The 24,102-nt window shown below is 48.7% G+C and overlaps 1 protein-coding gene across 5 annotated transcripts in view; it reads right to left on the bottom strand.

Annotated features, from left to right (window-relative positions):
- LOC119971491 (RNA-binding Raly-like protein) overlaps nucleotides 1-24,102 on the bottom strand; it is a 1,731,169-nt gene that overhangs the window by 1,473,979 nt on the left and 233,088 nt on the right. The gene's annotated exons all lie outside the window — the stretch shown is intronic.

Below are 24,102 nucleotides of genomic sequence, written 5' to 3'. Positions count from 1 at the left end.
GCACACTGCCAAAACTGTGACCCGACACTGACACATCTATGATCACACACTGCCACAACTGTGGTCTCACACTACCACAACTGTGACCTCACACTGCCACAACTGTGATCCCACACTGCCACAACTGTGAACACACACTGCCACAACTGCGGCTCCACACTGCCACAACTGTGATCTCACACTGCCACAACTGTGACCACACACTGCCACAACTGTGACCACACACTGCCACAACTGTGACCCCACACTGTCACAACTGTGACCCCACACTGCCACAACTGTGACCTCACACTGCCAGAACTGTGACCCCACACTGACACATCTGTGATCACACACTGCCACAACTGTGACCCCACACTGCCACAACTGTGATCTCACACTGCCACAACTGTGACCCCACACTGCCACAACTGTGACCTCACACTGCCACAACTGTGACCACACACTGCCACAACTGTGATCTCACACTGCCACAACTGTGACCACACACTGCCACAACTGTGACCTCACACTGCCACAACTGTGATCTCACACTGCCACAACTGTGACCTCACACTGCCACAACTGTGATCCCACACTGTCACAACTGTGACCTCACACTGCCACAACTGTGATCTCACACTGCCACAACTGTGATCTCACACTGCCAAAACTGTGACCACACACTGCCACAACTGTGACCTCACACTGCCACAACTGTGCTCTCACACTGCCACAACTGTGACCCCACAGTCACAACTGTGACCCCACACTGCCACAATTGTGACCCCACACTGACACATCTGTGACCTCACACTGCCACAACTGTGATCTCACACTGCCACAACTGTGACCCCACACTGTCACAATTGTGACCCCACACTGTCACAACTGTGACCCCACACTGACACATCTGTGACCTCACACTGCCACAACTGTGATCTCACACTGCCACAACTGTGACCCCACACTGTCACAACTGTGACCTCACACTGCCACAACTGTGACCCCACACTGCCACAACTGTGACCCCACACTGCCACAACTGTGACCCCACACTGCCACAACTGTGACCCCACACTGCCACAACTGTGACCCCATACTGCCACAACTGTGACCCCACACTGCCACAACTGTGATCTCACACTGCCACAACCATGATCCCACACTGACACAACTGCGATCTCACACTGCCACAACTGTGATCTCACACTGCCACAACTGTGACCCCACACTGCCACAACTGTGATCTCACACTGCCACAACTGTGATCTCACACTGCCACAACTGTGATCTCACACTGCCACAACTGTGACCTCACACTGCCACAACTGTGATCCCACACTGTCACAACTGTGACCTCACACTGCCACAACTGTGATCTCACACTGCCACAACTGTGACCACACACTGCCACAACTGTGACCACACACTGCCACAACTGTGACCTCACACTGCCACAACTGTGATCTCACACTGCCACAACTGTGACCGCACACTGCCACAACTGCGATCCCACACTGCCACAACTGTGATCTCACACTGCCACAACTGTGGTCTCACACTACCAAAACTGTGATCGCACACTGCCAAAACTGTGACCCGACACTGACACATCTATGATCACACACTGCCACAACTGTGGTCTCACACTACCACAACTGTGACCTCACACTGCCACAACTGTGATCCCACACTGCCACAACTGTGAACACACACTGCCACAACTGCGGCTCCACACTGCCACAACTGTGATCTCACACTGCCACAACTGTGACCACACACTGCCACAACTGTGACCACACACTGCCACAACTGTGACCCCACACTGTCACAACTGTGACCCCACACTGCCACAACTGTGACCTCACACTGCCAGAACTGTGACCCCACACTGACACATCTGTGATCACACACTGCCACAACTGTGACCCCACACTGCCACAACTGTGATCTCACACTGCCACAACTGTGACCCCACACTGCCACAACTGTGACCTCACACTGCCACAACTGTGACCACACACTGCCACAACTGTGATCTCACACTGCCACAACTGTGACCACACACTGCCACAACTGTGACCTCACACTGCCACAACTGTGATCTCACACTGCCACAACTGTGACCTCACACTGCCACAACTGTGATCCCACACTGTCACAACTGTGACCTCACACTGCCACAACTGTGATCTCACACTGCCACAACTGTGATCTCACACTGCCACAACTGTGACCACACACTGCCACAACTGTGACCTCACACTGCCACAACTGTGCTCTCACACTGCCACAACTGTGACCCCACAGTCACAACTGTGACCCCACACTGCCACAATTGTGACCCCACACTGACACATCTGTGACCTCACACTGCCACAACTGTGATCTCACACTGCCACAACTGTGACCCCACACTGTCACAATTGTGACCCCACACTGTCACAACTGTGACCCCACACTGACACATCTGTGACCTCACACTGCCACAACTGTGATCTCACACTGCCACAACTGTGACCCCACACTGTCACAACTGTGACCTCACACTGCCACAACTGTGACCCCACACTGCCACAACTGTGACCCCACACTGCCACAACTGTGACCCCACACTGCCACAACTGTGACCCCACACTGCCACAACTGTGACCCCATACTGCCACAACTGTGACCCCACACTGCCACAACTCTGATCTCACACTGCCACAACCATGATCCCACACTGACACAACTGCGATCTCACACTGCCACAACTGTGATCTCACACTGCCACAACTGTGACCCCACACTGCCACAACTGTGATCTCACACTGCCACAACTGTGATCTCACACTGCCACAACTGTGACCACACATTGCCACAACTGTGATCTCACACTGCCACAACTGTGATCTCACACTGCCACAACTGTGATCCCACACTGCCACAACTGTGATCTCACACTGCCACAACTGTGACCCCACACTGTCACAACTGTGAACTCACACTGCCACAACTGTGATCACACACTGCCACAACTGTGATCCCACACTGCCACAACTGTGATCTCACACTACCACAACTGTGATCCCACACTGCCACAACTGTGATCTCACACTGCCACAACTGTGATCTCACACTGCCACAACTGTGATCCCACACTGCCACAACTGTGACCCCATACTGCCACAACTGTGATCTCACACTGCCACAACTGTGATCTCACACTGCCACAACTGTGACCCCATACTGCCACAACTGTGATCTCACACTGCCACAACTGTGATCTCACACTGCCACAACTGTGACCACACACTGTCACAACTGTGACCACACACTGCCACAACTGTGATCTCACACTGCCACAACTGTGATCTCACACTGCCACAACTGTGATCACACACTGCCACAACTGTGACCCCACACTGCCACAACTGTGATCTCACACTGCCACAACTGTGATCTCACACTGCCACAACTGTGATCACACACTGCCACAACTGTGACCCCACACTGCCACAACTGTGATCTCACACTGCCACAACTGTGATCTCACACTGCCACAACTGTGATCTCACACTGCCACAACTGTGACCACACACTGCCACAACTGTGATCTCACACTGCCACAACTGTGATCTCACACTGCCACAACTGTGATCTCACACTGCCACAACTGTGACCACACACTGCCACAACTGTGACCACACACTCACGCAAATCGAACCTCACACTCTCACAACTGTGACCTAAACCCACAGGAATCACCAAGAAAAATGACAGAAAACCTACAGTGCAGAATGCAAACCACCTCTGTGACAAGTTTTAGTTGAATCAACATCCTGATTGTTCTTTAATCATCTATTTATTTTACCTTTTTACATTTTTTTTCTCATTTAATTTTTATAATTAATAAAAATGATAGATTGTTTGCAGAATTTGAGCTGATGTAATTTCTAAAAATATCAACTACAGTGCTTACAGATCTACTCAATTACCTAGAGGATTACAGGTAAAGATTATCCTGTCATCTTCAAACAGAGCAATGGTTTCATGTTAAACATCCCCTCTGTATTGCATAATATAGACATGGGCAGGGAACTCAGGGGAGGCTTGCTGTTGTGCCTTTTGCAGCCTCTTCCGCCGACCTCGACGAGCTACCTGACTGCCCCAATGAGGTTCCTGCCCAGACCCGGTGGGAACATGCAAATAGCTTGGAAACCCCAATCTTAATATCATTATTCGGCAGGACGCCCGATTCACCTGCCTCATGGGTTGCTCCAGCCGCCACCATCCCCAGCCAAGAGTCCGGCTGGCGTGAATTGGTGCAAAAGCTGACAAACTGGGGCCTGGCAGCTTGCAGTTCTACGTGTGGCCAGGGGGTGAGTACCTTGTCAATCAATATGTCAAGTTCAGTGATCTGTAGATCAAAGTAAAACAATTCCCTTTAATGTGGCAGAAACCTTTGAAGTGTTTTTTCACCGTTAATGGCATTTCCCTTTAATATTCAAGCGTCTCTGCAAGATAAGAAGCTTAAAAGCTTTGAAATGATGTTTATGTTCAAGTTCACGGACCATTGCCTTTTAAGCCATTCTGATTGACAGGTTCAGGCAGTATCGAATGAATGTTGCCATTGTTTATTTATACAGCTCTACAAGAGTTCACGAACCCTTGTTTTTCTAGCCATACTGTTTTTTAGGAGGCTGTTTCTTTGTTCTCAAGATAAGGGTTTAACGCAGCAGATGCAAACACTTTCACTTTATCAGAGAACTTTAATTTTGAGATACTGACTTACAGTTTAAAGGGTTTAATGGCTGAAGATGGGAAAATAAATCAATACATCTCCATCCCAGGAAAGATCCCTGACCTGTGACCCTCCAGCCCATCACAAGCCCCAGGCCTCCACCTCCCCCAATCTCCCCCGGGCGGGTGGAAAGCCGTGGGAGGCAAAGAGTCGAACAGGAGTCCCCAAACAGCTTTTGTGCCGCCGGGATTTCCCTTCAAGAGTGTCCCTGCTCCCTCCCCACCCCCCGGCCAATGATGCATTGGGGTTCCCACCATGAAAGGTCAGGAACTCCATTTGCATTAATTTGAATATACTCAACATGCGGGTTTCCCCGCTGTAATATCCTCCCACGTTAGAATACCCCCTCTTTGGAGCGGAGGAGGATGAGAGGCGACTTAATAGAGGTTTATAAGATGATGAGGGGGATAGATAGAGTGGACATTCAGAGACTATTTCCTCGGGTGGATGGAGCTGTTGCAAGGGGGCATAATTATAAAGTTCAGGGTGGGAGACATAGGAGGGATGTCCGAGGTAGGTTCTTTACTCAGAGAGTGGTTGGGTAGTGGAATGGACTGCCTGCTGTGATAGTGGAGTCGGACACTTTAGGAACTTTCAAGCGGTTATTGGATAGGCACATGGAGCACACCAGAATGACAGGGAGTGGGATAGCTTGATCTTGGTTTCAGACAATGCTCGGCACAACAGAGGGCCGAAGGGCCTGTTCTGTGCTCTACTGTTCTATGTTCTATGTTCTCCCACCCCATGACATCATATTGACAGGGTTCACAATAGATATGGATAAATGGGGATGTATCAGGGGCACACAGGTAAGTACAATCCCCCCCGGGGGTAGGGGGCATGTGGGAGAGGGTCAGGCCTGGGCAGTACCCTGGCATTGCCCCGGCAGTGATCCTCGAGCAGTGTCTGTATCAGGAGCTTCCCGAGGGGAGGGCGGGGTCATGTGTCCATTGGGAGGGGAGGTTTGGAGGGGGGAAGGGTTCCCTGAGGTATTCCTGCTTCTGCTTTTCTTTTTTATTTCTGCTTTCATGCTTGTTATTTTCAGATCGGGTTGCCCTTTTTATAGGGCGCCTTGATCGGTCAGGGTCCAGAGCGCACTTTGCCAGAGTGATGTCGTGGGACCCGCCCTTTCTGTTTTTCCATTCAAAGTGTTTGAAAATACGACGGAAAAAGCTAGCAAGGGCGCTAGCGGGCGCTGACCACTGCCTTTCCCACCTGAGGCAACACTTTTGAAAAATAAAGCATAAAGTCCGGCGTTTTACGGCCCCTCCCCCGCTGCGACTCGACCATAACATTCCGCCCGCATAGTCTCATCGTAAGCGGTTCTAGGGCGCGTAGGCTTATTATGTCTACCGGTTTCAGCAGCAACAAGAAGCGATGGGAGATACGCTCCAACCCACGCACAATTCGGTTCGAAGAGATGGTTGGAAACCTTGGGCAACCAGCCAGACATTCGCACACATCCTCATACCTGGCGAGTCAAACTACTTTTGGCAGAGGTTTGCAGCACTCTCGATGCTCTCAATTAGGTGCGTGTGTGGCATCAGGCTGTAATTTACAAGGAATCAAGTTGGGAATAGAAAATAAATTGCTTGCAAATGGCGAGTGAGGTAAACTTAATGAACACAGTGAGCTGCAATCAGCAGTAAACGCGCTTCGCGTTTAAGCATTCCTGAGGATGCCGAGAAGGCTGGGAATGATGCACAAACGCAGAGCAGCTTTCGGAAATTACCGCCAATTATTGCTTTTGAAGTACAACAAACTGGCAGTTCTCTGGTTGCAGGAGCCACCCTTTCTCTTGCCCACATAAGGCTGGTAATTGCCTGTGTGACCATTTTTTCTAAATTTATTCAGAGTCCAGATTACAATGACAAATGACTCACTTTCACTCTCAGGAAATGCCAGCACACTGGTGAATTAACTGGGAAGATTTTGGCAATTTCCCCTCGCCTGAGCAAGATAAAATGGATTGTCTTGACTGTCTTGAAAGGCATTAACTGCACATTAGGCATTCAAATGGATGGGTTTTATACATGATCTGTTCATAGCGTGAATACAGGATTTCATTAAAAACTTACATTAAAATATTGTTCTTTCGCTGCAATCACATTTCTTTCCCAACTCTCTCCTCAGTCGGCAGATTAATCCTGGGTACCTCGATCGAGTGATTGCCTTTGTCCTGTGACCTCAGGCAATGATTGTTGAAAGACAATGTGACAATTGGCCAACACCACTACTGAGCCTCACTCAAGTACCCATGAACAGAGATGGATCCGGTAATAATCCGAGGTAGCAATTCTTGTTTGTTTTCCCCTCTTCTTAGCTGTGCTGTATCAAAACTTCTTCAATAAGTTCTATTGACCCAGCATGGACCAAGATGTGTGATGGGGCATGGAAACGGCACACACCGCCCAATTGAGCTGACAAAGTCCTCCTCACTGACACCTGACGGTTTGTCCTGGAATTAGGGGAGCTGTCCCACAGACTAGTCAAGCAAGAGATGGCCATCCTTACATCCATCAACAAACCTCCCAGACTCCTCTATCCCATTCCCGAGAAACCACCTCCTGTCCCACCAGACGCAGTGTCGGTGGGAGTCCTCAGCATCACCTCTGGGCTCCATGAAGTCTCATGGCCTCAGATCAAACATGGGTGAGGAAATCTCCTGATTGCCACTGACTGGCCTCATTCAGCTGATGAATCAGCACTCCTAGAACATAGAACATACAGTACAGAAGGAGGCTATTCGGCCCATCGAGTCCTCTTTGGAAGAAGGACAGAAAACACACAGGGCGGGGTTTTCCAGACATTCCCACCGGCTGGATTTTCTGGTCCCACCAATGGCCACCCTGTCCCATGCCGTAGGTTCCAAGGTAGCGGAGGGTCTGAACAATGGGAACCCCATTGACAGCGACGCCACTGTTGCCACAAAACACGCCACGGTTTGGGAGGTGGGCAGTGGAAACCCCCAACCACAGAATGTACCTTGGGGAGAGTCTACAATATCCATGTTCAAAGCTGCTCAGTAGCAGCACCACTGACCAAGCTGCTCACATCCTGAAGGACCTATTTGCCAGACTGAGCCTTCAGAAGGTGGTGGGAACACCACCAAGGGAGGGAAAAGTCTACTTTACCTCATTCTCACCATCTTCCTCGCGGATGTCTCTGTCCATGTGAGTATTGGTAGAAGTGACTACAGACAGTCTTTGGGGAGAGAAGGTTCCGATCTTCACATTGAGGACAGCCTCTCTCACGTTATGTGGCAATTACACCATGCTGAATGGGATAGATTCAGAACAGATCGAACCGCTCAGAATTAGCCATGCTTGAGGTACTGTGGGCCGTCAGCAATATGAGAACTGTATTCAACTGCAATCCGTGAACTCATGGCCCGGCATATCCCTAATTCTATCATTATTACAAAGCCTTAGTTCAACTATAGGAGAGCAAAAGTAGGCATGCTTAAACATTGTGATGCCGATCTTGTGAACGACGTACATGTCAAACAGTGGAAATAGTTTGTTGCATTCTGAGCCAAAAGTGCCTCCAACCAAAATAATCAGATCAAATCAGATCCAGGGCAAAGCAGCCTGTTTGATTGGCACCCCATTGACAACCTTAAACATTCACCTCCACCACCAACACGCAGTGGCAGCAGAGTGTACCATTAACAAGATGTACCACAGTCACTCATCAAGACTCCATTTACTGTACAAACAAAATCCGTGACCACTACCACCTAGAAGGACAAGGACAGCGGATACCTGGGAACCCCACCGCCTGGAGGTTCCCCTCCAAGTTATTCACCATCCTGACTTGGAAATATATCTTTGGTCCTTCACTGTCGCTGGGTCACAATCTTGGAATCCCCTCCCTGACAGCATGGTGGGGGTACCTACATCACAAGGACTGTAGCAATTCAAGAAGGCAGCTCGGCATCACCTTCTCACGGGGAATTAGGGTAGGGCAATCAAATGCTGGCCTAGCCGGTAATGCCCACATCCCATGAAAGCCCTTAAAAAAAATCTCTGCTACATCCAACCATAAGGGTGTTGGACACTCAAATAACCGATGGGGAGAAAAGGTTCCAAAAACCTAAAGGATGGGGGAGCCCAGCACAGAAGAGAAGATTGAAGCATTTACAGCTGACTTCAGCCAGGGGTGTCCAGTGGATGGTCCAGTCTTCAGCCAAGTTGATGGTGGAGGGGTCAAGGTCCACCCTCATGTGTGTGGTCTGTGTGCAGGAGGGTGACCGGTTATTCCCATGGAAGGGTGGAGGCTGCCCTTCCTTGTCAGCAGGGAAGGGGAACAGGATTTGCATTATGGGAGGGAGCCTGTCATTTTGAGTGGGCGGCCCGAAACTGGGATTCTGTCGGAATCTGCTGAGATCTCCCCCATGCATAAATTTGTGTGGTAAAGGAGATAGACTCGCATTCTGGGCCCACTCCTCGTGCCAGCGGAGAGCAGTCTCGATTCTTCGCTGGTGGAAGAACTTAGGCCCCAAAAGGGAGAATCCCGGCCGATGGCAAAGGGTACACAAGCAAGCTGTCTGATAGATTGGAGCAAAATTGTTGAGATCTACATAGTCACACCTGAAAGTTGAGTCCTGCAAGTTTATATCTGAGAGCATTATATAGGACTGGGGTGGTGGCCACTGACTTTTCAACCACACTGGAACAATGTGCACAGACAAATGGGCCAGCTCTCCAGTCTCTATCACATGCAAGTGTTTTCTGTAAAATGTCTTTAATCAAAAGCAACTTTCCAGTATTCCAAAGGGAGTCAAGGTCCCCTTAAGAATCAATGTGTGTGAGAAAGGTGAGAATGGCGATGCTGGTGAATTCAACAATTTTTCTTCCCATCCCCTGTGCAACATCAAGGGTTCCAGAAAGTGCAAACTAAATTAAACGTGGAAGAAAGATTTATTTAATCAATGCCACATGCCAATCCCCGGGAAGCAATTGTTCTGCGCCAGTGTGGCATTTTAAACTTCCACCCAGCCGTCCTTATAAGCTGAGGCAAATTGCCTACTTGTGTTGAATTCAGGGCAGTTTGTTTGAGGGGTACTAGTGACACTTGTAACTCAAAAATAACAGCCAAAACTCATTTCATTCTGAACGCTTACAGCCAGCAGGCCGAAGACACTTGCATCCCATCAGCCTGGGCTGAAGCTGTGCGGTCCCAAATTGGGAATGCAACATGCAGACTTTTGTTGTACTTCTGCAGTTGTTAGTATCGAATGCATTGTAGGTGCGAGGTCCACTACATGTACAGACATCACCCTTCACTACGGATCCGTGGCCACTTCAAAACAGTGGATGTTTGTGAGTTATAACTTAAAACAAAGTTCTTTGCAATCTCCAAATTCCCTGACCCAAGCAAATATATGTTAAATGACGGCAGGACCTGTTTGATGGCAGCAGGATAATACGTTACGCATTAAATAGGAAGCTATTCATTCCAGAAAACAACATCTCAGTTAACTTATTATGAGCAGTACCGCAGGAGAACATAACGGGGTGGCCTCTCCATTGCCCAGTGCCAGTAACTGGTTTCTCCATCCGGTAGAGAATAAAGCGCTGGCTGAAAAACAGGATCGGCAGTGGGCGCCTATCGCATTCCGATGCTCTTGTCCCCCGCCAGGGGTAGCAGTGAACGACACACACCACGCCAGCAGGAGGATGCAAATCGGTGATTGGAACCTATTTGCATCAGGTTAACGGGGTGGAAGCCCAACTCTCCATCCCCTTTCCTCGTTATGCATTGACCCCCCCCACAGCAGGAAATCTTCCCGGCGGGATTTGGTGCCGGTTTTTACAAGTGTGGCCCTGACGCGGTGGACCCTGTGGTGGGTCAAGGGAGTTGGTGCATTAGCGAAATGCCCCCCCCCCCATTGTCCATTGCAAGGCCCCTTTCCCCCACAACACAAATCCTGCCCATTTCGTCCAACCCCCCCCACCCACCGACCCCCCCCCCCCCCTCATCAGACCCCACATCAGACTCCCCTCAACTCATCAGACCCACCCCAATAAAAACCCCATCAGTGACCCTGGCCTGAAAGCTGAAGAGCAGTCCAGAAAGCTGAAGAGTGCAAAATCATTGCATTTTCACCAACCCTTCCCTAACATCCACTACCTCAGAATTGGTGGATTGTTGATCTTTCTTTCTATCTGAGTGCTTTCCGATGTGAAAAACAGGAAGTGAAAGCACTTAACTGCTTTTGGGGGTGGTGAGGAGCTGTCAATAAAACAAGGGCGTTTATAAACATTGTGGTTAACATCAAAGCAGGGTACATGAGATGCATTCAAGCATGAAATGAAATCCACAAAGCACCTGTCTCTGTAGTAATAAAACTGTCAATCACTGGCCATTGCAATGTATTACTATGTATTGCTATGTGAAACTGATATAAACGCCTAGTCCGTGGCAGGCGCCGCCCCCGATTCGGTCATAAACAGGGATTCTGTTATGATATCAGCATTTGGCTTGTTTTTGCAAGCTTGGTCTTCCCTCTCTTCGCTGCTCCATTGTTTTACTCTGTCCTCTCCCCTTGCTCTTTTCCTTTTCTCTTTCCTTTCAGGTGGGGTGAGGTCTGGGATTACCTGGGTGAGATGTGGAAAGATGGGGAGTGGCTGAGAGGTGTAGTCCACAATTTCAGATAGTGGCTGCAGGGCGCGTGTTATAGAGAAATGCTTCCCTTCCTATTCTTTCAGCGTTCTCCACTCATTCCCCCCCCATCCCCATGCCACCCCTCGGCCCATTTCCTATCCTTGAAAGCCCTCCTGGTCCCTCTTCTCCTTCTCACTTCCCTGCTGATCCCCATTCCCCCAATCACAGTGGTCTACTTGCACGATTGCGAGCTTTGTCCAAATCCCTCCCCCCTCACGTGTCAGCCCCACCCCCACCACAACATACTATACCCCACAGATCCCTCTCTTGTGCATGTTGTTCTGAACTACAGCCCACTGTATTATACTCTTAGCCCAACTTAGCCACAACCCCACTGCATTCTACCCTTCACTTTATTTGACCACCTGCCCCTTAATCTACACCCCCACATGACACTACATTCTGTTGTGCTCTATATATCATGCTGTCTGTGTTCTACTTCCTGGTGTGAAATGAGATTATCCTGGACATCAGAATCATAGAACATAGAGCTGGATTCTCCGCGCTCCGCGCCAAAATCGTGTGCAGCGCTGGGGCGGAGAATCCAGTTTCATGCATGGAATCGGAACCGGCGCCGGTTCCTTGATTCTCCGGCCCCCGAAAAGCGGCGCACTCGGGGAATACGCCACGCCGCGTATCCCGTACCTGCGGCCATTGTCAGTGGCCCACCCCGCTATTCTCCGCTCCCATTCTGGCTGAAGTCCCGGCGGCATGGACCAATCATGGTTTTGTCATTCGGGATACTCGCGGGCCGGCTGCGGACTCAGTCTGTGGCCGCCATGGTCAGGGGCGAGCCTGATCGGCGGGCAGGGGGAGGGCCTCATACGGGACCGGGGTAATTTTGAGCTGGCGGTCTGGGTTGGGCGCGCAGCTGATTTGGGGGCACTATTTGCGTGGTCCAGCTCCGCGGTCTGAGTCGACCATAGAGCATGGCGCGGCCGCTGGATGCCACCGCTGTGCGCATGCGCAGCCTCTGACCTGGAAGTGCGGGGGAGGGGGGCTGTATCTGCAGCTAGAGCTGCGAACCTCACGACGGCTCCCTGTTGGACCCCTGCAGGGCTGTGAATATGTGGCCTTTTGATGCCAGCTTTCCTGGCGTAAAAATCCACCGTTTCCATGAAGGTGTGGGGACATAGTCCCCGAAAGGGAGAATCCAGCCCCAGATGTCAGGCACATGTGGTGAATATTATGATCCTGGAGCAAATTCTGTTATGTTCCAGTTGAGATCCTCGCTACATACCAAGAGAATACAGCCACAAAATTCCATGGCTGTTAAACAAATGGCGGAATTCTCCGGCCTCCTAGCCATGCATTTCTCTGTTCCGCTGTTTATCAGTGGGAATTCCTATCGAAGCCGCCCCACGCTGCTGACCACGCTGCTGACAACCCTGCGGCGGGAGTGCACTACCGGCAGAAACAGAATATCTCGCCGCCAACAATGGGAGAATTCCGGCCTAAAGCATTTTACTATACAAACTCAGGGGCGAATTTCTCCGACCCCCAGCAGGGTCGGAGAATCGCCTGGGGGCGCCTAAAATCCCGCCCCCGCCGTGGCAGAGATTCTCCGCCACCCGGGAAGTGGCGGCGGCGGAATCTCGCCACTCCGATCGAAGAGGCCCCTGCAGTGATTCTCCGGCCCGAATGGGCCAAAGTCCCGCTGCTGGGAGGCCTCTCCCGCCGTCGAGGTTTAAACCACCTCTGGAACGGCGGGCTCAGCGGCGCGAGCAGGCCCCCGGGGTCCTGGGGGGGGCGGGGGGAGATCGAACCCCAGGGGGTGCCCCCACGGTGGCCTGGCCCGCGATCGGGGCCCCCCGCTCAGACTCCGAACCAGTGCTATGGCTGCACTAGTTTCTTCCGCGGCCGCCACGGCCTCCGCCATGGCGGAAGCGGAAGAGAACCCCATATCGCGCATGCGCCGGCAGTGATGTCACTGCCGGCGCATGCGCGGACCGGCGAAAGCCTTTCGGCCAGCCCCGCTGCCGGGGGCGCCGGGTGTTTGCGCCGGTCTTCTGGTGCAAACCGCTCCGGCGCGGGGCTGGCCCCCAAAGGTGGGGAGAATTCCCCACCTTTGGGGAGGCGCGACCCCTGAGTGGTTGGCGCCACTCCCCTACTCCGGGACCCTCCATCACGCCGGGTAGGGGAGAATGCCGCCCCAGAAAAGTAAGATTATTTACAATATCTATCTTAAATTCAAACACTCAGAATTAACAGTCATTTGTACAGTCCACACAATATGCACTGGAGGCTACATATATTAATGCACAGGGCCCTATTCTTTGCAAACATAGAACATATAGTGCAGAAGGAGGCCATTTGGCCCATCGTGTCTGCACTGACCCATTTAAGTCCTCACTTCCACCCTATCATTGGTCAATGGTCAATTGAAGAGTCCTGGGGAAAATTGATGTACAGAGAGATCTGGGAGTTCAGGTCCATTGCACCCTGAAGGTGGCAACGCAGGTCGATAGAGTGGTCAAGAAGGCATACAGCATGCTTGCCTTCATCGGACGGGGTATTGAGTACAAGAGTCGGCAGGTCATGTTACAGTTGTATAGGACTTTGGTTAGGCCACATTTGGAATACTGCGTGCAGTTCTGGTCGCCACATTACCAGAAGGATGTGGATGCTTTAGAGAGGGTGCAGAGGAGGTTCACCAGGATGTTGCTTGGTATGGAGGGTGCTAGCTATGAAGAAAGGTTGAGTAGATTAGGGTTGTTTTCGTTGGAAAGACGGAGGTTGAGGGGAGACCTGATTGAGGTCTACAAAATTATGAGAGGTATGGACAGGGTGGATAGCAACAAGCTTTTTCCAAGATTGGGGGTGTCAATTACAAGGGGTCATGATTTCAAGGTGAGAGGGGGAAAGTTTAAGGGAGATGTGCGTGGAAAGTGTTTTACGCAGAGGGTGGTGGGTGCCTGGAACGCTTTGCCAGCGGAGGTGGTAGAGGCGGGCACGATAGCATCATTTAAGATGCAACTGGACAGATATATGAATGGGTGGGGAACAGAGGGAAGTATATCCTTGGAAAATAGGCGACAGGTTTAGATAAAGGATCAGGATCGGCGCAGGCTGGGAGGGCCGAAGGGCCTGTTCCTGTGCTGTAATTTTTTTGTTCTCTTTGTTCTTATCCCCGTAACCCAATAATCCCTCCTAACCTTTCGGTCACTCAGGGCAATTTAGCATGGCCAACCCACCTAACCTGCACGTCTTTGGACTGTGGGAGGAAACCGGAGCACCCGGAGGAAACCCACGCGAATACGGAGAGAACGTGCAGACTCCGCACAGACAGTGACCCAGCGGGGTATCGAACCTGGGACCCTGGAAGCCACAGTGCTATCCACTTGTGCTACCGTGCTGCCCAAACAGAAAGAACATGTACACACATTGCGCCTGTTTCAGCTAAACTCAATAAATGACAGCCATTCCACGATTCCTTCCATTGAGTAATGCCTTGATCAATCAGTGTCAAGCTGCTTGGTTTAAATCTCAAACAATGTTTAGCAGTGTTAGTCACTAACAACTGGTGCATTCTCCATGGCAACGTTTCTAACAATTAGAATCCATTTGCCAACCAATCAGCATTCTCATGGGCAGGAATTTCCACCCCCTCCACGGCATGTTCTGCAGCGGCAGAACATGGTCCCACTGTTGTCAGTGGGATATGCTGTTGAACACACCCCTCGCAGCCACGAAACCCACAGCAGGAATGAGCCGTCGGCTGAACTACAAGATCTCGCCGCCGTGAACGGCCAGGAAAAAACAAACCAGCATAGAGCTTCCCTCACTACTACATGCTGTGTATGCCCAGAACTCTTGAGCCTGCTGGGAAATGGAGTCTTCTGATTCTGCCTGGAATATGGTAAGTTTCCATTTCTTAATAGAATGTCTGTGATGAATTTAGAAATTGTTACATATTATATTTCATATTTGTGGTAGTCATGTTCTTAAAAACCCTGGTTTAAAATGCATATAGGCAGTATGTCTACTAAAGCTGTAATTAAGGAGCCATAAAAGGTGAGATCATGATTCATTCCAACCACTTAATCAAACACAGATAAAGGTCTAATTGAATATTGTTGATTGCTGGAGAGTCTGAGGAGAATAGATAATTTATGAGGGGTTGCATTTAGTCTGGGCTAAGCGGGGCATGTGACATCTTAGTGGAATACAGATGATGTAATTAATGGGAGGAGCCAGGTCTGTCTGTAGTTTTGCAGTTTGCCATATGATTTGAGTTTGCCAGAAGGATTTTGAAGTTGAACAGTAGTTTTCTCAAATGCTGTAAGGTTGAGCAGAAGTGTACTGAATCTGCTCTTGAAAGGAACTCTTTCCAAAGGTCTCTGTACAGCTGAAGAAGTAAACCTGTTTGTTCACTTTATTTATAAGTGGTATTTGAACTGCATTGGGTTGCTTAATTGAGTTAGTAGCAGTAGAGATAGTAAATTCAAAATTTTACTCGTGTTTAAGAAGTTAAACTGATAGTTGTAAAACTATTTAATTGATGTGTCTTGGGGTGAAGTATGCTTTTCTCACAGTTTTCCAAATAGAAACATTGTTTGGGGTTCTTTTCCGGTATCCTAACAAATGTCGGGGTCTGGCACCCTAACATGCCCATCTGGGCTGGGCTGTGGAGCATGGTTGCCACAGGATGTACCGGGGCGGTTGTTTGGCATAATGGTTAGCACTGTTCCCTCACAGCAGCAGGAAACGGGTTCAGTTCTGGTCTTGGGTGACTGTGTGGAATCTGCACATTCTCCCCGTCTCTGCATTGGTTTCCTCCGGGTGCTCCGGTTTCCTCCCACAGTCCAAAGGTGTGCAGGTTAGGTGGTTTGACCATGCTGAATTGCCCCTTAGTGTCCATGAATGTGCAGGTTGGGTGGGGTTGCAGGATAGGGTGGGGGAGTGGGCCGAGGTCGGGTGCTTTTTCAGAGGGTCAGTACAAACCCGAGGGGCCAGATGGCCTCCTTCAACACTATAGATTGGTTAAAAAAAAGGCCTGCATTTTCACAACCACCACACATCTCAAGCACTTTACAGCCAATTAGGGACTTTTTGAAGTGCAGTCACTGTTGTTATGCGGCAAAGCGGCGGCCAATGTATGCACTGCAGGATCCCACAAACAACAATGTGATGATCTGTTTTTTGGGATGTTGATGGAGGGATAAATATCTGTGAGAACATGAGGAAGAACTCCCCTAACTCTTGTCCCAAATAGCACCACAGGATCTTTACCACCCACACAAGCAGGCAGATGGACCGTGGTTTAACGTCTTACAGGCAACACTCCCACACAATACGACAGTAGTGTCGGCCTTGATTTTTCTGCCCAAGCCCTGGAATGGGAGTTGAATCTGGAACCCTGAGAGTAATAAGTGAAAGTTCTAGCAACGAAACTACATCAGACACAATTGCTAACCTGGCTGTTCTTTTTGGGAAATGTCTGAAAAAATGTTGAAATCATAGTTTAATCTGCCTTTGGTGAGTGACGTTTATAGATTTCTAGGCATTTGGGAATTTCTTCCTTCAGTCAGAAAAAAATATAATTCTTTCTCTGGTTTTGACCTTTTACTGTGTGAAGATGCTCTGTGTACAGACATGGAAAGATAAAATGCAATAAATATTCTGTCAGGATCAAAATAGAACAAAACAAAATCCCCAACTGCCTCAATTTTTCCACATATAAATGTAGGCCAGAATTGTAAACTCCCTGCCTGCCCAATGGGTTCTGAGGTAGGAGTGTGAGTGGGGGGATGGGAATTAGGAAGACTGTAAAATTGAAAGGATGGGATTCCCTTAAGGATCTCGCATGACCTTGTCATGATTATATCCGGGGCAGGAAGGGCATCGCGGGATGGGTGGTAGCCTGCCCCTGTCCCAATTAAAGCCCTTATGTGGGACACTTAAATGGACACTTCAGGGTTCTTCCAACCCAGTCCCAATTTTTAGAGGGGGGAAAACCGAAATCAAAATTGGGCTGGAAGGGAGGCTTCTGACTGGGGGCTTCTTAGGGCCCGGAGACTTCCGGGCCACCCCGCCACCCCCCCCTCTCCCCCCCCCCCCCCTTCCCTGCCCTATCACCCAAGACTCCAATGACTCACCCCACCCTGAACCTTTGCTTCCCCAGCCTCGCAAACCCCCAGGCCTTCCCTACCCTTCCTCCTTGACCCCTGCCACACACCTTTCCTCCGGTTCCCGGCATTTTGATCCAGGCAACTGGCTGCAATGTCTTTTCTGGTGACTGCACCGCTGTTCCTGGAATGGCTGGACAGTCCCTGGCCAATCTGACTGGCCGTCAGCTCTTCATCGGGAATTCCTCCCGATGACAGGTGGAAGTCATGCCTTCTGCCAATTAATACTCATTAGACTGTGAAATGGCATCCGGCCTGCTGATGTTGGTGGGGATGCATTCTCTGCTGACTCTGGATGAGCCCCCACCACCTGGAAAATTCTGGTCCCAATTCCCAAACGTTTTCCCCACCCTCCTCTCTCGCTGACTCCAATGCCAGTGTTTTGCCAAAGTACAAATTCCGACTCACTGTAAGCAAACCATGAGATGGACTAGGAGATTAAAAATTGGATTCCAGGGTAGGTTGCTTTAGGATAGAGGCCAGATTAAACAGAGAAGGCCTGAACACGGTGCAGACTCACATTTTACGCATCAAGTCATTTGGAAAGCATTCTGGAAATGTTCTTTAGCGAATCCTGGTTCATCGTTACTTCAACATGAAATCAAGGTAAACTTGGTTCTATGAGAGTAACAGCTAACTGAGAAGGTGCTGGGAATGCAATTGACAGACTTGAAGCAACAGACAATGACAGCATAAGGGGCAGATATCGTTGTCAGACTTATCCAGAGGAATAGCAAGGAGCTAAATGCAATAAAGCATGGTAAAGGACAGAACTCGCTCAGCACAAGTGAAGGCAAGCAGCTGCTGAATTTTATAAGTGCAGCTAATTTTAGGACCCAGAAAGCGGGATTACAGCCGAGGTTTTCTGTTTGTGTGCTTCCTGACTTGTGAACGGAATGCGTTGAAGTAGTCTTGAATAACAGTATTGAGGGTTTCAGCGAATAAACTGAGACAGGGGTGAGGTCAGGCAACATTGCAGAGGTGCAAATAGATTGTCTTAGTATCGGCGTGTGCGTGAGATTTGAAACACATCGCAGAATAGAGTATGATCTATATTATTGCCCCAAGATGTCGAGAAAGTCGTAATCGTTAACATATCTGCCTGGTTTGGTCACAATTCAGGAAGGAACAAGTTTGCGGACAAACTGGTTTCAGCTCAGACTGTTGATAGGGAGAGGGATAGAGTCAGTAGCTAAAGAACAGAGTTTGGAGTAGGGACCAAAAACAATGCCTTCAATCCTCCCATTATTTCATTGGAGGAAATTTCTGACCATCCAGTACTAGATGTCAGATAAGCCATACCCCTGGCCAAGCTGTTCCAGTACAGTTACAACACTGGCATCTTCCCAGCAGTGTGGAAAATTGCTCAGGTGTGTCCTGTATAGAAGAAACAGGGCAAATCCAACCCAGCCAATTACCGCTCATCAACCTACTCTCAATCATCAGCAAAGTGATGGAAAGAGTCATCAAGAGTGCTATCAGATGTCACTTACTCAACAATAACCTGCTCACTGACACTCATTTTGGGTTCCGTCAGCTCCTGACTGATGTGTTGGGTAAGCTGGGTCTGCGAGGGCTGCGTTTACCATAGCAGTGAGAGAGACAGGCTTCCAACATTCGGAGAAATGCAACTCTATTTTATTGAACTACTAATTATTAAACACACTTAAACTGTGGGTTGACACTATGCTGAGTTGACTGGAGACCTGAGGCTAACCTGACCAGACTATCTTACTACCACATGGTGGATGTTCGAGTTGTTGCTCACAGGCTCTGGCTGTCTCAGAGGCCGCATCCCGAGAGAGCGGGAAAACTAGTGCCCTCTGGCTTTATAGTGGCCGTGTCCTGTCTGGTGATTGGCTGCTGTGTTCTGTGTGTTCATTGGTCATCCTGTGTGTCAATCAATGTCTGTCTGTGCACCGTCATATACTTCTGTGTATATTATGACACTGACCTCATTGAACCTTGGTTAAAACATGGACAAAAGATCCTGAACTCCAGAGGTGAGGTGAGAGTGACTGTCCTTGACATCAAGGCAACATTTAATTAAGCTGGGGTCAATGGGAATCAGGGAGATTGGAGTCATAACTGGCACAAATGAAGATGGTTTTGGTGGTTAAAGGTCAGTCATCTTAGGCCCGTGACATCATTGCAGGAGTTCATCAGGGTAGTGCCTTAGTCACAACCATCTTCAGGTGCTTTGTCAATATAAGGTTAGATGTAGGGATGTTTGCTGATGATTGCACAATTCATGACTCCTCTGACACTGAAGAAGTTCATGTTCAAAATCAACAATACCTGGATAATGTATAGGATTGGGCTGACAAGTGAAGTAACATTTCTGCCACTTATTTGCCAGCCAATGATCTTCTACAATAAGAGAGAATCAAATCATTACCCCTTGGCATTTACATTACCATCACTGAATCCCCCACTATCAACTTCCTATGGGTTACCATTGACCACAAACAAAACTAGACAAGCCATATAAATACTGTGGCTACAAGAGCAGGTCAGACTCTAAGAATCTGTTTGCACTGAGTGCTGAGCTTGTGGCATTTGAGTGCTACAGTGAGAGTTTGGTGACTGAGGGAGTATAAGGGTTATTTAAAGTCTAGTATTTCTTTTATTTAGTTAATTAACTTAAAAGTTGCTGTTTGGTCTAAAAGAAGGTGAATTTTGAATCAGCTTTAAACAAGGTTCTACTTGGACTTACTTGCAGCTGGAGCTTGTTAATTAGTTAATTGCATTAGGCCAGTTTTTAGAAGCTAGAGTCACAGTATAAATAGGGGCTAGATACAGTGCAGACTTTGTTTGCACTGAGTGCTGAGCTTGTGGCATTTGAGTGCTACAGTGAGAGTTTGGTGACTGAGGGAGTATAAGGGTTATTTAAAGTCTAGTATTTCTTTTATTTAGTTAATTAACTTAAAAGTTGCTGTTTGGTCTAAAAGAAGGTGAATTTTGAATCAGCTTTAAACAAGGTTCTACTTGGACTTACTTGCAGCTGGAGCTTGTTAATTAGTTAATTGCATTAGGCCAGTTTTTAGAAGCTAGAGTCACAGTATAAATAGGGGCTAGATACAGTGCAGACTTTGTTTGCACTGAGTGCTGAGCTTGTGGCATTTGAGTGCTACAGTGAGAGTTTGGTGACTGAGGGAGTATAAGGGTTATTTAAAGTCTAGTATTTCTTTTATTTAGTTAATTAACTTAAAAGTTGCTGTTTGGTCTAAAAGAAGGTGAATTTTGAATCAGCTTTAAACAAGGTTCTACTTGGACTTACTTGCAGCTGGAGCTTGTTAATTAGTTAATTGCATTAGGCCAGTTTTTAGAAGCTAGAGTCACAGTATAAATAGGGGCTAGATACAGTGCAGACTTTGTTTGCACTGAGTGCTGAGCTTGTGGCATTTGAGTGCTACAGTGAGAGTTTGGTGACTGAGGGAGTATAAGGGTTATTTAAAGTCTAGTATTTCTTTTATTTAGTTAATTAACTTAAAAGTTGCTGTTTGGTCTAAAAGAAGGTGAATTTTGAATCAGCTTTAAACAAGGTTCTACTTGGACTTACTTGCAGCTGGAGCTTGTTAATTAGTTAATTGCATTAGGCCAGTTTTTAGAAGCTAGAGTCACAGTATAAATAGGGGCTAGATACAGTGCAGACTTTGTTTGCACTGAGTGCTGAGCTTGTGGCATTTGAGTGCTACAGTGAGAGTTTGGTGACTGAGGGAGTATAAGGGTTATTTAAAGTCTAGTATTTCTTTTATTTAGTTAATTAACTTAAAAGTTGCTGTTTGGTCTAAAAGAAGGTGAATTTTGAATCAGCTTTAAACAAGGTTCTACTTGGACTTACTTGCAGCTGGAGCTTGTTAATTAGTTAATTGCATTAGGCCAGTTTTTAGAAGCTAGAGTCACAGTATAAATAGGGGCTAGATACAGTGCAGACTTTGTTTGCACTGAGTGCTGAGCTTGTGGCATTTGAGTGCTACAGTGAGAGTTTGGTGACTGAGGGAGTTAGGTGAGGAGGGGGTAAGGTGCTCCTTACATTTCATTTCCTATATTTATCAAAGAGCGTGAAGGGAACCAGGAGTTTAGAGTACAGCTGACTGGGAGCAGAGTCGGAGGGCGGAGGTCCAGTTGGTCCACAGGGCAGCTAATTCTGTAAAGTAAGAGGGGATGGAGGCTAGGGCAGTTGCATGCTCCTCCTGTAGGATGTGGGTGGTGAGGGATACCACTGGTGTCCCCGCTGACTATACCTGCGGGAAGTGCACCCAACTCCAGCTCCTCAGAGACCGTGTTAAGGTACTGGAGCTGGAGCTGGATGAACTTCGGATCATCCGAGAGGCAGAGGGGGTCATAGAGAAGAGTTACAGGGAGGTAGCCACACCAAAGGTACTGGACAAGAGTAGCTGGGTTACAGTCAGGGGAAAGAAAACTAACAGGCAGACAGTGCAGGGATCCCTCGTGGCCATTCCCCTTCAAAACAAGTATACCGTTTTGGATGCTGTTGGGGGGGATGACCTACCGGGGGAAGGCCCCAGCGGCCAGGTCTCTGGCACTGAGTCTGGCTCTGGGGCTCAGAAGGGAAGGGGGGAGCATAGAAAAGCAATAGTAATAGGAGATTCAATGGTTAGGGGAATAGATAGGCGATTCTGTGGTCGCGAGCGAGACTCCCGAAAGTTATGTTGCCTCCCGGGTGCCAGGGCCAGGGATGTCTCTGATCGTGTCTTCAGGATCCTGAAGGGGGAGGGTGAGCAGCCAGAAGTTATGGTGCACATTGGTACCAACGATGTAGGTAGGAAAAAGGGTGTGGAGGTAATAAACAAGTTTAGGGAGTTAGGCTGGAAGTTAAGGGCCAGGACAGACAGAGTTGTCATCTCTGGTTTGTTGCCGGTGCCACGTGATAGCGAGGCTAGGAATAGGGAGAGAGTGCAGTTGAACACGTGGCTGCAGGAATGGTGTAGGAGGGAGGGCTTCAGGTATTTGGATAATTGGAGCGCATTCTGGGGAAGGTGGGACCTGTACAAGCAGGACGGGTTGCATCTGAACCAGAGGGGCACCAATATCCTGGGGGGGAGGTTTTCTAGTACTCTTCGGGAGGGTTTAAACTAATTTGGCTGGGGAATGGGAACCGGATCTGTAGTCCAGCAACTAAGGTAGACGATAGTCAGGACGCCAAAGCACGTAGTGATGCAGTGGGGAAGGTAACAATGACAAAGGAGAGTACTTGCAGGCAAGGAGATGGGTTGAAGTGTGTATACTTTAATGCAAGAAGCATCAGGAATAAGGTGGGTGAACTTAATGCATGGATCGGTACTTGGGACTACGATGTGGTGGCCATCACGGAAACTTGGATAGAAGAGGGGCAGAAATGGTTGTTGGAGGTCCCTGGTTATAGATGTTTCAACAAGATTAGGGAGGATGGTAAAAGAGGTGGGGGGGTGGCATTGTTAATTAGAGATAGTATAACAGCTGCAGAAAGGCAGTTCGAGGGGGATCTGCCTACTGAGGTAATATGGGTTGAAGTTAGAAATAGGAAAGGAGCAGTCACCTTGTTGGGAGTGTTCTATAGGCCCCCCAATAGCAGCAGAGATGTGGAGGAACAGATTGGGAAACAGATTCTGGAAAGGTGCAGAAGTCACAGGGTAGTAGTCATGGGCGACTTCAACTTCCCAAACATTGAGTGGAAACTCTTTAGATCAAATAGTTTGGATGGGGTAGTGTTTGTGCAGTGTGTCCAGGAAGCTTTTCTAACACAGTATGTAGATTGTCCGACCAGAGGGGAGGCCATATTGGATTTAGTACTTGGTAATGAACCAGGGCAGGTGATAGATTTGTTAGTGGGGGAGCATTTTGGAGGTAGTGACCACAATTCTGTGACTTTCACTTTAGTAATGGAGAGGGATAGGTGCGAGCAACAGGGCAAGGTTTATAATTGGGGGAAGGGTAAATACAATGCTGTCAGACAAGAATTGAAGTGCAGAAGTTGGGAACATAGGCTGTCAGGGAAGGACACAAGTGAAATGTGGAACTTGTTCAAGGATCAGGTACTGCGTGTCTTTGATATGTATGTCCCTGTCAGGCAGGGAAGAGATGGTCGAGTGAGGGAACCATGGTTGACAAGAGAGGTTGAATGTCTTGTTAAGAGGAAGAAGGAGACTTATGTAAGGCTGAAGAAACAAGGTTCAGACAGGGCGCTGGAGGGATACAAGATAGCCAGGAGGGAACTGAAGAAAGGGATTAGGAGAGCTAAGAGAGGGCATGAAAAATCTTTGGCGGGTAGGATCAAGGAAAACCCCAAGGCCTTTTACACATACGTGAGAAATATGAGAATGACTAGAGTGAGAGTAGGTCCGATTAAGGACAGTAGCGGGAGATTGTGTATTGAGTCTGAAGAGATAGGAGAGGTCTTGAACAAGTATTTTTCTTCAGTATTTACAAATGAGAGGGGCCATATTGTTGGAGAGGACAGCGTGAAGCAGACTGATAAGCTTGAGGAGATACTTGTCAGGAAGGAAGATGTGTTGCGCGTTTTGAAAAACTTGA

The sequence above is a fragment of the Scyliorhinus canicula genome, chromosome 9 (assembly GCF_902713615.1).
Source record: "Scyliorhinus canicula chromosome 9, sScyCan1.1, whole genome shotgun sequence".
Classification (NCBI taxonomy): domain Eukaryota; kingdom Metazoa; phylum Chordata; class Chondrichthyes; order Carcharhiniformes; family Scyliorhinidae; genus Scyliorhinus; species Scyliorhinus canicula.
This window is presented reverse-complemented; position numbering and strand designations above follow the sequence as displayed.